Source organism: Xyrauchen texanus, chromosome 32 (genome assembly GCF_025860055.1).
Source record: "Xyrauchen texanus isolate HMW12.3.18 chromosome 32, RBS_HiC_50CHRs, whole genome shotgun sequence".
Taxonomy (NCBI): Eukaryota; Metazoa; Chordata; class Actinopteri; order Cypriniformes; family Catostomidae; genus Xyrauchen; species Xyrauchen texanus.
Genome location: NC_068307.1, coordinates 28,947,358 through 28,961,730, shown reverse-complemented (window position 1 = coordinate 28,961,730; position 14,373 = coordinate 28,947,358). Strand labels below are relative to the sequence as shown.

Below are 14,373 nucleotides of genomic sequence, written 5' to 3'. Positions count from 1 at the left end.
GGTTTCCACATCAGCAAATCAAAGAAAAGGTTCAAACAGATTCAATTAAACAATAATTAAACAGACACCCATGTTAAAACAGCAGATAACAAAAGTTAATTTGCCATCAAGTACAGTTCCCAAATATCTAAACGTCTTAACCTCTACAGATTGTCCTTTTATGAAAACAGGCAGAATGGGTAAATAGTTCCTATGAAAATCATATCTTTAGTCTTAAGAACGTTTATATATAAGAAGGAACGATCACACCTTTGAGAAAGCGTATCTATCACGGGTCCATGGCTGCTGCCTGAATCATTAAGTAAAGATACAATAACTGAATCATCATTTAACAATGCATGTCCCATCAAGGTTACGCTGACTCATTACAGGAAAACAAAAGAGGACAGAACACATCCTTGTGTGGAGCCGGTAGAACACAATAATTTGCTGGACAGGCTAAATATAATTAAAAGCAGAGGGAAAAACAATAAATGGCAATCTTACATGACCTTTAGTTCCCTCCAGGTGCCTCAGGACCAGGTTAAGTGTATGTGGCATCCTCCTCTCCTGCAGGGGATCAAGTGCCGATTGTGTCTCTAAAATCTCCTCAACTATTATTTTCAAAAGTCTTCATCACTAATGAAGTGAGTGCCACTGGCCTATAGTCATTAAAACACTGAGAGGACCTTTTCTTATCTACTGGAACAACTAATGAATCTTTATAAAGACTTCAGAGAGCTTCAGTCATTTATTACGAATAAATGAAATACATCTGAGAGCTGCTCTGCACAGTTACACAGTACTCTACCTCCAATACTATCAGTGCCGGGATCTTCTTAATCTTAACTAACCCATTTATAAACGTCATCAGTCATGACTTGAAATTTTAAATTATTATCCAAGATTCCCACAGTCTCATTATAAGCAGAACGTTCAGAAGTTATAGCATGAGAAAAATCAATTAAAATCATCCTCTAAATCAGAACTGGATCTGGGTGATCTGGCTCCAGAAATGATCTCGAAATTTTTCAGCAAATTGACGATATTCAATATCCATCTCAATAATGATGTTTTTGCATCATTTATGGAACCATCATTTCATCTAAAGAGGCACTGTAGCAATGCAGAATTACTATTTCAAAAGCATTAAATAAAAATCTATTTTCACTAAACATGTAATAATTGTCATTAATTTGCACGTTTACACTTATATTTAACATACAATCATATATGGAAGCTTAATAAAAATCTTGAACAAGGTGTGCAAAACCTACTTCACTTATTTTTTGGAAACTAGATTAATTTTGCATCATACTAAATTATTACTATTTTAAAATAATACTGAATTATTATTATTATTATTTTCAGGATAAGATTTGTTAAAGATAAATGAATGTATTTCTGTCCAATTTTCTTGACCCTAAACTGGGTTTGCAGTCATGTTTATTTCACCTTCAACAGGAGCTTTTATTATGAAACAGGAAGTGCAATGTTTGACAGTTATGAGCTTTGCATCTTGTGAACCGCTGTCAAACTCTCCTTACTGTTCTGCGTTTGTAGATTCGTATAATAAGTTTATAGCGGTTACTAAAGTTTGGAAATGCGTGAATGTTTGAACCTGCGCGACAAACACGCGTGCACAGAACATGCTAATCTGTCTTTAATCGCAGTTAAATAATCACTTATGATCATATCTCCATTTTGATGTTATTTTGATTAATTACACAGCCCTGAAGGATCGTGAAATTAGTCTACTGATGCACACTGTGAAACTTAATGGGAAAATAAAATGCTCATTAAATCCCAGCCATACTCAGAACTTGATTTTCCTCCTAATTCAATAATTCTCACCTTTTATTATTTTCCAATCACTCCATCCCAAGCTAGACACGACTTCCGTAAACTGTCAAAGTCTCCACCTTTGTCTTATAACACAATTTGGCTAGCATTATTCCTTTTCTTTCTTGTTTTAGACCTTCTCTAAGGTGAGCCCCTATAATCCCCTTGATTAAAATAAATATTCCTTAAATGAATCATATATTTAGTGATTTTCTATGGAATAACTGATTCTTCACAAAATGTGATAAGCAGACACGGTCTCTGTAAGATCATCTAAATCTGAAACAGATGCCAATCAGTACATTCGTAACATGAATGAAATCATTGACCACACAGGAATCAGTCTTTCTATGTTTTCCCTCTGATCAATGCAGGTCAGCAAGCAGGAGCCAGATAGACAATGTGATGACATACCAAGAGGAGCTCTTAAAATAGACTTGTACGCCCCTTTAATAGACACAGAGGTTTAAATACTTCCCGCTTCTTGGACAGTTCACATATTGATAAAAGTGGCTGAGGTCTTATAATACTCTGCAGCCGGTGCACTATTCTGCATAAAATGTCTGATGCATTGTTCACACTGGCCCTCGGGTGCATGTAAACGACTGTAATAAAGATTTGGGGAAACTCACGAGGCAGGTAGAAGGGACGAGGTGAAACTGACATCAAGTGACATGACAGTTTCTCTCACAATCTCAGTTTTGCACCAGTGTTCATTCAAGTATATACATAAACCTCCTCCCAGTGATATCCCAGTCACAACAGCGTCTCTATCCAACTGCAGTGGAACTCCAAAACCCTTGATTTCGAGGTCCCTGTCTAAATCACGGTCTTTAAGCCAAGTTTCTGTCAAGGATATAACACACATGTTCCTGTATTGTCACAAAGCACTTCAGCTTCCGTGTTCAAGGCACATAAAAAACATTGTCGTATTCAGGTGCAAAGCCGAGGGCACAGAGACAAATAAATAAATAAACCAAGAGATAAAACAGTCTCTGAGCCACACAGATCTTGGGACAGTTTTCCTCTACAACAACCAGATGGCGCCAAAGCTCCATCTGTGGAACAGGTTCAGCTGAACCCTCTTACTCTTTAACAGAAGGCTTGGGAGAGTGATATGTGCATCACTGGGTTCTCAATGGTTACAGGCTTCAGTTTGCAATGAAACCTCCTCCTTTCTACGGGGTCATAGCATCTGTAGCAAAAGGGGAATCGGCTCAAGTGTTGGAGGCAGAAATATCGTCCCTCTTAGGAAAAGAGCTATACAGGAAGTTCCACTGAAGGAAACTCAGTGGGGTTTTTACTCCTGTTATTTTCTGATTGCCAAGAAATATGGTGGGTCTGCATCAGTGGCGGCTGCTGGTCTTTCAAAGAGGGGAAGCTCATTTTTGGCCTACATTATAAACTTATTTACCCTATTTTTTGCACTAAATCAATCTTAGGTGTTGATCCTAATTTTTTCTTCGTAAGGAAGACTTTCAAATCGCTTCGCCAAAATCAGGTCGACAATATTAGCACCGTCTGCCATCGTGCGCAGTTTCACCCGTACGACGCTAGCCTAGCCTACTGTATGAATGAATGAATGAACGAACGAACGAACGAACGCTCTAAAACAAAATATATTAAACTTGGTAAAACTGAAACAAGGAATGTGGTGTATAATTGTGTGAAATGTATTATGCAAATTGACTAGCAATTTCGCCAAACAAATATAAAGAAATAGGTTGCAGCAGTTTGTCTTTCGACTACACTTGAGAAATCCGCGATGGGACTGAGCGTGAAATAGCTTCAGTGACTTCTTATAGTACAGATTCGCTGTCAATCAAAAGGAGACGCAGTCTTTCGACAGATCCTCCAATCATCACACGGAAGCCCGGAGTCCGGGCCAGCCCACTCCTCATTCACCCCCAGAGACGCTGAGCGTCCGTGGGCGGGACATAATCGCAGCATTTATCCAATGACCGTCTATTTTCGGAGCACTGAAAAAAACTGTTCAGAGCAGCCCCGTTGAAGTCAATGGACGCTCGGCTTCAACAGGGAAATGCACTGACGCTACGGGAATGTATGAGAAGTAAATCGAGTCAGCCGACCTGCTATATGTAATGTAGCTGATTTTGAACGAACTCGTCTTCGAGATGAACGTGTTCTAACGCATTTTTAGTCAATAAATTGTTTACACAATAGTACATATTTGACCATTATTTTTTTGACATTATAGGGGAAGCTGAGCTTCCCTTGCAGTCTTAAAGAAATCCCCACTGGTCTGCATGCTCTAAACAAGCACTTAATGAAGTACAAATTAAGAATGCTCATGTTTAAAACTCTCATTTGCTCTATTTGTCCGGGCAACTGTTTCACAGCAGTTTATCTCAAGGATGCTTTTCACAGATTTACTCTATTCCGCATTGGCCTATGCTCTCGAAAGGAGAGTGGCGACGTTTCATCAGTGTCTCTCTCAGTTCCGAAAGGGGAGTATGGTGTCACTCAGGACCTGTCTCCGCCTTATGGGCATGATGGCTTCGTCATTGCCAGTGATGCCATTGGGTCTGCTCAGCGCCTATGTCCCCGCGACACCTCGCCCGAAAGGTGAAATCTCATCAGAACGCATGGAGGCACTTCATCAGTGGAAATATCCCTGCATTTTCAGGAGTCACTCTATTGTGGGGCATATCTCTGTGAAAGGAAGTAACAATGGACGCATCCATCTCAGGCTGTGGGGTCCGTGTTCCAGGGAAGTTCTGTCAGTTTCTGGATGCCCCAGCTTTGCAATCTTCATATAAATCTTTAGGAACTGATGGCTGCGTTTCTGGCACTTAAACAATTAATGCAGTTCCTACAAGGATGTCATGTTCCGGTCAGGACAACCAACACTACAGTGGTGGCATACATCACTCGCCAGGAGCGGACATGTTCATTGCATCTTCACAACTTATCACGCAAGCCAATTGTTTAGGGCAGCATGCACTTCAGCTCGCTACATGCGACTCATGTTCCAGGGGTACTGAATATAGGAGCAGACCTCCTATCAAGAGGCAATCCGTTGTACAGAGAATGGACTTTTCACCCGCAAGTTGTCTACCAGGTTTGGGAAAGGTACAGCAGGGCTGCCGTAGATTTTTTCCCTCGCAAACAAATGCACAGTGTCCAATGTTTTTCTCACTCAACGAAAATGCACTTTTGGGTGTGGATGCACTAGCCCACTCATGGCTGGATGTGCTGCTATATGCAATATGTATCCCATACCTATGCAGGGTAAGAGAAGGCAGATGGTCTCTCCTAATAGCCCATTGTTAGCGAGGGAGGTTATGGTTGGTGCAAATAACTTCTACAGGGGGAACCCTGGCCCCTACCATCACCCAGAGACCTTCTGTCACAAGTGAATGGACAGAAATGCCACACCCACCTGGAACATGTCAATCTTTGGGTTTGGCCCGTGAAAGGTAAAATTTTAATGCTCTTGGACTTTCACAAGTTATAAGCACCATCCAGAGCACAAGAGCTCCATCTACACGCTCCCTATGTGCTCTTAACTGGCATGTAGATGAGGATTGGTGCACACAGAGGGGAGTTATTCCTTTTCAGTGTACAGTGAGTGACATACTTTGTTTTTGTTTTTACAGAGTCTGATGGATGGTGATCAAGTGTTTTTCACTATTAAGGTCAACCTGACAACCACTTCAGCTTGCCCTGTGTGCGGAGGGGTCTTCGGTTGGGCAGCACCCTCTGAAATGCTGCTTTATGAAAGGAATGAGGCATTTGAGGCCATTGTCAAAACAATGGATTCCATCATAGTACCTGTCCATGGTACTGAATGCTTTGACTCAGTCCCATTTTTAACCTTAAAAAACGGTTTTACTCCTCAGATAAGCGAGTGGGCAAGTTACATGCCTTGTCGGTTACCCCAGCGTGTGTGAACATTAACTTACACGGCTGCCTAACTTGGCTTGTGTTCATAAGGTCATGGAGTCATCTTATAAATGCACTGCCGTGGAATTACATGATTTTACCATCCTTTTATGTAGAGGAGATGAAATTGCACTTTTGTCTTTGTACTGTTCAGGATTTGTGCTTATATATAAACAGGACAACATAATTTAGGATGAATGATCAACTTTTCAGTTCATGGGCTACTCAGTATAGAAGTAAGCCCATCTATTTTCAGCCCCTTTCCCATTGGATGGTAAGAGCGATTGGGTTGGCTTATAAATCTGTGGGTTTTCAACCCCCTGTGAGCTTAAGAGCTCATTCTACATGTGGTATGGCTACCCTCTTCTGGGCTGGGATATCTGTTGAAGATATTTGTGCGGCAGCAAGCTGGGCTTCTCTGCATACATTTATCAGATTTTACCAGCTGGATGTCACTGCACCATTGATGGCTCATGCAGTTCTGGAGGTCAGTTTTTTGGAGAAATGAGAATCTGTCTTTCATTATTTCTGGGTCTGTTCGGTGGCTTCGGAAAGCATGCAACATGGGAGTTGGCCACTGTGGTAGCGAGGGCGTGGTTGAACGTTCATCCGGAGAGAAAGTGGTAAGGATTCAGACCTGAGTGGAATAATGTCTAACATCAGTTTCTAGTTGCAGTAACCCTGGGGTGAGCGTTAAAAGGAGAGAGAGACACATAGTAGTCTTATGTGTTTATGTTCTGAACGAGTTGCTGACAATTGTGTTCTTTTAAAATAAGAGTTAAGGAACAGTCCGCTATCACGTTTCATCTGTCCCACATTGACTAGACATGTAACCGCCACATCTTCCCCATAGTGAGAGAGCAAGTGAATGTTTGAAAGAGAACATTAAGGTACTTGCATAACCCCATTTCTCTGAAAACCGTGTGAGGTCACTCACTAAGGTTCCCTTCTTGCATTACACACGGGAAGAGCGTGTTTCTGAATGCCGCTTTTGGGCATCACAGCATTTTATATAAGAAGGGGGTGGGCACCTTATTAATAGCTGTGAGTGGTCTGACCTGGCCAGTCAGGGTGTAATTAGTGTTCCCCTTGTCTCACACCTGGGGCTTTTCCATAGTGATAGACCTCACTCTGTTTTAAGACAATGTTTTCTCTCGATCGCTCGCTGACTAGTCTTTTCTACTCCAATAAACAAACTAGTAATGGAATTTTGTTTCTATGAAGGATGCTTAAACAGCGGTGCAAGAAAGTATTCTACACACAAAAGCAGTTTATGTGCGAAAACCTGATAATTTTGTTACAAGTACAGTGGGAAGAAAAGTATGTGAACCCTTTGGAATTACCTGCATTTATGTATAAATCCGTCTTCAAATCTGGTTTGATCTTCATCTAAGTTACAATAATGAACAAACCAGGGCTGTACGTTAACTTTTGAAAGTTGAAAGTTTTGTAACACAAGCCACACAATTGTAGCACAAGTATAAAACAACTGTTACCATCTCTGAAAACAACCACACGTAGTGCATGTCATCACTTAAACCGGCATGTGACTGGCAAAGGACATTAATGTTGCATACAAGGCACACAAAATCCAAACCCAAACAAGAAATCTCTGAAAAGAAAGTGACGATGGGAAGTGCTGTGTTTATGTTATCCTTTTTAAAATGTGGTTACCCATTACATTAGGATGGTCTACTCTAATCTTTTCTGGTGCCTCCATGCACCAGCAACAGAACAAGAGCTGTTGTTTAGCATTGAAAGTTAGCAAAGAAAAATCCTTTTCTCACTCGACATTGTATCTATACATTTTCCCTTTTGTTTCTCCCTTAATTTAATTTGGCAATTTTGCTTTTTAATTTCTTCCTCACAGGCTCCATTTGGGGTTTTGGTTGAGCACATCATCTAACTCGCTCACTCGACTAGCTGAGGAAATGGCATAGAGTCTTCCACATAGGAATTATGAGATTGTTCCCTAGGAATTGGTGTTGGATGTATGGACTCTACACAGCAGGGACATAATTTTTAAATCGCGCAATACACTACAACTATCAAGTAAAATAGTGATGTGCCGTCGATTAACCTCACAAACAAACAAGCAAACAACAAACTCTGACCTCACACAAACAAGCAGCTGTCTCACACATATGCAAAACTGTGTCGCATGGGTGCTACTGTGGTAAATTGATTCATCGCAGACTGATATTTCGTGGCACGTGCAACATGGAATCCCCTTGCAACCCCACTTAACTCAAGCCCTGTCTATATCATCTGTTCTGCCAAATTTGACAATAGTGATCATTTTCTCCCCTTTACCCATCTACTTGGACCACAGCTTTTGCATTTATATTAGCTGGTGATTAATTTATCTTCACCTGAGAATTTCAAGATGACAGTTCATGCTCTGAAGTCCATAAGAGAGAATTTCAGCTCCTGGATCGTCCAGATCATTGTCACTGAGGTCCAAGATTCTTAGGTTTGTATTCGGACCTGAGAGCATATCTGTAATGACCTTCATGTCCTGTGATTGGAGGTTATTGTGGCTGAGGTTAAGTGTCTGGATTTGGCAGTTGGGATCACAGAACGCCTTGAGAAGCTTCTCCAGTCCAGACAGTCCTAGACCATTGTGACTCAGATCAAGATGAGTCAGTTGAGAGTTCGGCGACTTCAGGCAAAAGGTCATAATATCACAATGCTCCTCTGTAATATCACTGCCTTTGAGCCTGTCAACATTGCATTTGAACTCCATTACATTCAGGTCTGACCAGGAATATTACATATGATACATTATTAAGACTATTGTAATACTTACAGAGCCTTTTTGAAGCATGCGATGGCTGGGGAAAATCTCTTAAACCCTTCTACAGTCATATTGTATTTCCTGAGATCAAACTCATCATAGTCCATATTTGAGCAAACAAACTGGTAAGCCAGAAGAGAGCACTGAAACAGTGTGAGGGGTTCTTTGGATCGTGAGCGTTCAAGCTCTTGCACCTCCTCCTTAAAAGACCTGTCCTTGAGCTCCACAAGACAACGAACAAGACTGATGCATCTCTCAGGGGACAGACCTTTCCTCCTCAAAGATTTAGAGGATAGCCTTTTGGTGACCACCTGAACTATTGCCTCGATATTGAGGCAGAAGTCCTTCAAGTATCTTTCTGCTGGAATCACAAGAAATTCCAAACATAAAACAGATAAAAAGATCCAAGTGTCCATTTTTGCTTTGCAAGGCCACATCAATCACACCTTTGAGAAAATTTGACAAATCCCTCTGCCCCTTTCTTGCTTTAATTAAATCTAGGGAGTCTTGCTTTTCTGACAGAAATTCATGAAAGGCAAACAGGGCTGCAAAAAATTCCTGTACACTGAGATGGACGAAGCTGAACAGTGTGGTCTGGTAATATCCAAATTCGTTCTGTGAGACACAGGTAATGACACCAGGATATTGAGAAGCTTCATCGATAGTGATATTAAACTTCCTCAAGTCTTCTTCCTTGAAGATGATATTCTGTGCCTTCAGCTGCCAATATGCCAGTGCTGCTAATTTCAAATTAAGGTTTTTGTGACTCTTAAGAACATCTGGGAATGCCAGCTCCTTCCCTACATATTTCCTGTGGCTTAATCTTGTTTGATTGAGCAGATAGTGGATGTACATTTCCGTTAGACTTGACGGCATGTTCTTAATGTTATTTTGTCCAGCAATTGTGTCTTTGAGAACCACAGATGAAATCCAACAAAAGAGAGGTATATGGCACGATATCCACAGGCTCCTATGAGACTTTATGTGAGAGATGACCTCTTGGGTTTGCTTTGGATCCTCAAATTGCCTCTTGAAGTATTCCTCCTTCTGCTCGTCATTGAATCCTCTGATCTGTGTGATATATCCCTGTGTGAAGATCTCGCTAGGTAACTGTACAGCTGCTACAGGTCGGCTGGTGATCCACAGGTGTGCAGAGGGAAGCACTTTACCTCCTAGAAGGTTTGTTAAAAGGACATCCACGGTGGCTTTTTGAGTCACATCTGACAGAAAAATGTCAAAATGTTTTGAAAGTTTAAAGCGTTTTTGTACTCATCAAGTCCATCGAAGATGAAGAGAACTTTCCTATCAAAGATCCATTCAGAAATCTCTGTTGCCTCTTTAAACTCAGGGTTAAAAACACAAACCAGTTCAAAAAGACTTTTGTCATCCATAAGCAAGTTCAGGTCTCGGAATGGGAACAGGAGCACAAGGTCTATGTCTTTATTGGCTTCTCCACTTGCCCAGTCAAGGTTAAACTTCTGCACCGTGACCGTTTTCCCAATTCCAGCAATTCCTTTTGTTAAAACGGTCTTCATTGTTCTACTCTCATCCATGGGTGGCTGAAGGATTTCATTGTAGTTTATGACGGAGGTGTTTAATTCATGCGACGTCTCAATCTGCCAGATCTCATGCTCTTTATTGATGGGGTCAGACTCATCACTGATGATGAACAGTTCTGTGTAGATCTTGTTTAGAAAGGCTGACTTTGATGCGCTTCCTTCCAAAATCCTCTCAGAATCTATCAGCATTCTTAACTTTATCTTATTCTTTAGGTTCTGAAGAATTTCTAGGACAAATTTGGAGAGTCATAATTATAAAGAGCCTATAGCTGGATATGGAAAAAAAAACACACTCACACAGAGCTATCGAGTAACATATTTGATGTTAAATACTTTCTGTCCAAGCTAATTCTACAGAGACAACTTATAAGTCAGCATTTCATTGGTTGATCTCCTTAAACTGTAAAAAGTCTCTCTGGACCCATTCGGACTAGGAGACACAGGTAAACTTTTCTGAATAATAACTTGTGAAATGATATAAAAGTGCCTTTATGTAGACTCAAAGTTTATGTATGTGCGTTACCCTAATGCTGTCAGTATTGGATTCTGTTTCTAAGCTCTGTTTGATAGCAAACATAATTGCTGTTATTTTAAAATCTTTCTTTTCCATTTTAAATTTATGCTTACAGTTCATTTAATTTTTTATAAAAATGTACATTAATGCATTTGGCAGACACTTTTATCCAAAGCAACTTACAGGGCACTTATTATAGAGCAACCAGGAGCTCAAGGACACAATGGTGGCGGCTGTGGGGATCGAGCCGGCAACCTTCTGATTAACAGTTCTGTACTATTACAATTCCTTGAAAATACCCATCACTAATTGTGACGGGATTGGTTTTCCGGACATAGGTTTGTTAAGAAAATGATTTCCGTGGAGGTCTGTAATGTTTAAAGCCCAAGTATACTTGTCTGCATTGCAGAACTCTCCGTGCACAGAATGGTTGATGCAAATTTCGTGATCAGCACAGCTGTGCGACTTGACTGCGCGCTGCCTAGATTCTCTTGACCTATACTATTGACGAATAAAAGAGTATCACAAAGAAGTTGTAGTGGGCATGCTACAAGCCTGTTAATATTTGCTCGTGGTCAGAAGAGCATACTCACAAAGGCAACGTGGTCCACCAGGCGTGAGCTGATCCAGAACAGCAAAAACGAAGTATACCCGGCCCTTTACTGTCAATACGCATGGGATAGGCAATGTCTGTAGAAGTGGCCAAGATGGGCATGTATTAATCCTTTACGCATTGTTGTCATGTCGAAACAGCCCTGTGCATCATACACAATCTAGTTCCCACACCGTTCATGGCAAGACAGCATGGTGAAATATTATGAAACTTTACACTGTTTGAAGGAGCTCCCATATTTAAATTTTATAACTTCACAGCATTGGCAATAACTGTAATAACTGTGGTATTAACTATGGTTAACATGGTAAATTATTTTAAGGGCTCACTGAGGGTTAAATTTAACCCTTAAATCTAATCGGAGGTTATACTTATGTGTTTATGTATTGTGAAAAGCAATATACTAGGTTGTTACAAGCCTTAATCCTCTGATAAGTAGCGATTTATTGATGTTTTCATATGACATCTTTAGATGCTATAAGTATTTGTTTTGAATGGCTGTACAGCTCGACACAGTAACATCGACTTGACCAATGGCGTCAGTTTGGGAAAGGTCTAGAAGTTTGTTTGATCAACAGGGATTTATTCCCCCCATCCCCAATTCTGATTGCCCAATTCGCTCTAAGTCCTCGTGTGGTGTAGTGCCTCAATCCGGGTGGTGGAGGACGAATCTCCGTTGACTCCACACATCTTATCACGTGACTTGAGCGCATTTCTGTGGATTCCTAGCGTGTGGAGACTTCACGCTATTCTCCGGCATCACGCACAACTCACCACGTACCACAACGGCAGTGAGAACCACGTTATGGCGACCACACGGAGGCTCTACCCACCCTAGCAACTGGGCCTATTGGTTGCTTAGGAGGCCTGGAGTCACTCAGCACGCCCTGGATTCGAACTTGCCACTCCAGGTGTGGTAGTAAGCATTTTGCTGAGCTACCCAGGCCCCAAGGGGATTGCTTTTTTTAAAGAAAAAAGCAATGTTTATGTTTGCAAATCTATTTCGTGACAATAGTGCTGCAGAAATGACAAGCTTTAACATTAAAGGACACATGCCATGAGGAATCACATTTTCTGTGATCTTTTGACATATGAGGTCACTACTGAAGGGTGAGGGTCAAAATCCCTTGGCTCTTCAGATATATCAATACATATATATATCCTTTTATATCAATATCTATCTATATTCTGTTGCTTAACTTCTTTAATAAAGTGATGAATTAACTATATGCATGATCACATAATCAATTCTATTTTCTTATGCATAACTGAAATATACTTTGAATCATATGTGTGTTGGAATGTTAACTAGTGTCTTTTAAGGAACATTCCAGAGTCTCTCTCTCTGTCCTGCCCGTAGTCTGAAGGTCCTTTGGGGATAAGCTTAGCTGTGATGAGAGGGGGCAGGGAGAATGTTAAACATATGTTCTGTGTTTGATCGTTACTTTTCTATGATTAAGTATATGGTTTAAAGTCCTATGCAATACTACCTGAATAGTAGAAGTGTGATTTTCTCTTATTATTTCTTTAGGGAAGAAAGGTATGTTATTTCTACCCCTCTCCTCTGCCTGAGGAGTGAAAATTTTATCTCTCTTGTTTTGGCTTAAATGACCTGATAATGTGTGCTCTGGCTCTCCTGTGCCCAGAGAAAAACTGTTGTTTGTCAGTGTTTTGTGTGTGCGTTTGACCTTCTACCTAGGTTTTGAACCCAGGGAGACACAGCAGGCAGACTCGAAGAAGCCCGAGACCATCTGCGAGGTCACTTCAGATGTAAATCTCGGGCCAGGACGACAATTGCGCTGATTAATGTTGATGTGCTATAGCTATCTATATGTTGTGACTTTATGCTCTGTTAGCCAATCAGGAGTTAAATAATAGAATATACGTCCTTGCAAATGGTATAATTGATGTAAGATTTTGTGTAATGTATGAGTTAGCTTTCGATCTCCTCGTGAGACTTTGCCGCTGGCTGTACCAATTTCACTGCAAACTATTCTTCAGTAAATTTTGGATTCTTTAATTGAACTTCTTGACTCCTGGTTTTCTTTCTCCATATCTGGTCTGGGTCATAACTGTTATACCCCTAACACTACTATAAAAACTATGAATCATGGTTCGAGGTGAACGTGTTTGTATTATTGTATATATTTTGTATTATTTTACAGGATGCAGAGTTGCGTTCACAATAAACTGTTCTGTGGAAATAAAGTGAACTGAACTCAAAGCCGAATGTGCATTTCTCTCTATACATTAACAACATTTTCTGACAGTCTCTTGCTGGTTTTCCTGACACATTCAGGATCATTACAGCTTTTGCTGCAGTCACTGGAGCTCGCTTCATGCGTGCGCTTGTAAAATGAATATCTTAAAGGCTCATTATTATGGTTTAGTATTTCTCTGTAATGTAGAACAGTGTTAGCCATGTTATTGATAACATTCTTTCTCCACCCTGGAACTCGAATATACATTTTTGGGGTGCAACAGAAAATGGTTTAAGTAATGAAATTAATATCATAAACGTGTGGCGACTAGTCGACTAATGTCTTAAACTAGTGACTACTAGTCGACTATGAAAATCTTTGGTCGGGGGCACCCCTACCCGCCATAGTTTTGTAGACATCAAAAAATTTGAAGGAGGCAGCCGCCTAGTAATTCTCTATGCAGGAAAAACTCTGGTAGCCACATATGGAGAAAAAGAAATAATATATTTGGCACTTTAATATTTCCCTTTTGCGAAATCCTGAATTCCAACAAATATAAAAGTCTGAAATCAATGTTTAAATGGAGACCAACTGATCCTTAGTATCCTCAGTGGGCGTGGCTTGGGAGGCATTTAAGGCGGTTCTTAGAGGTCGGATCATACAGTACGCCTCATTCATACTCGTGGAGTTGGAAGGGAATATTAAAAGTGCCGAGGCAGAGCTGAAGAGCCCAATGTCATCTGATCAGAGAATTGACCCGATTGAAATACAGATATAATACTATTTTGTCACAGAAGGTGGATTTTTGGCTATTCAGGGCAAGACAGTCATACTTTGAGTCAGGGGGTACACTCAATAGCTTTATAGATATATAAAGCAGAGAGTCTTTTTCTACCATTCTCTCCGAGAAATCTGCTGGTGGTGAAATATTTACCTCATTGATATTAATAATGCTTTTAAAA

The 14,373-nt window shown here is 40.6% G+C and overlaps 1 pseudogene; it reads right to left on the bottom strand.

The window, feature by feature from the left end:
- The window catches only part of LOC127625987 (NACHT, LRR and PYD domains-containing protein 3-like), a 45,502-nt pseudogene that overhangs the window by 11,162 nt on the left and 19,967 nt on the right, over positions 1-14,373 (bottom strand).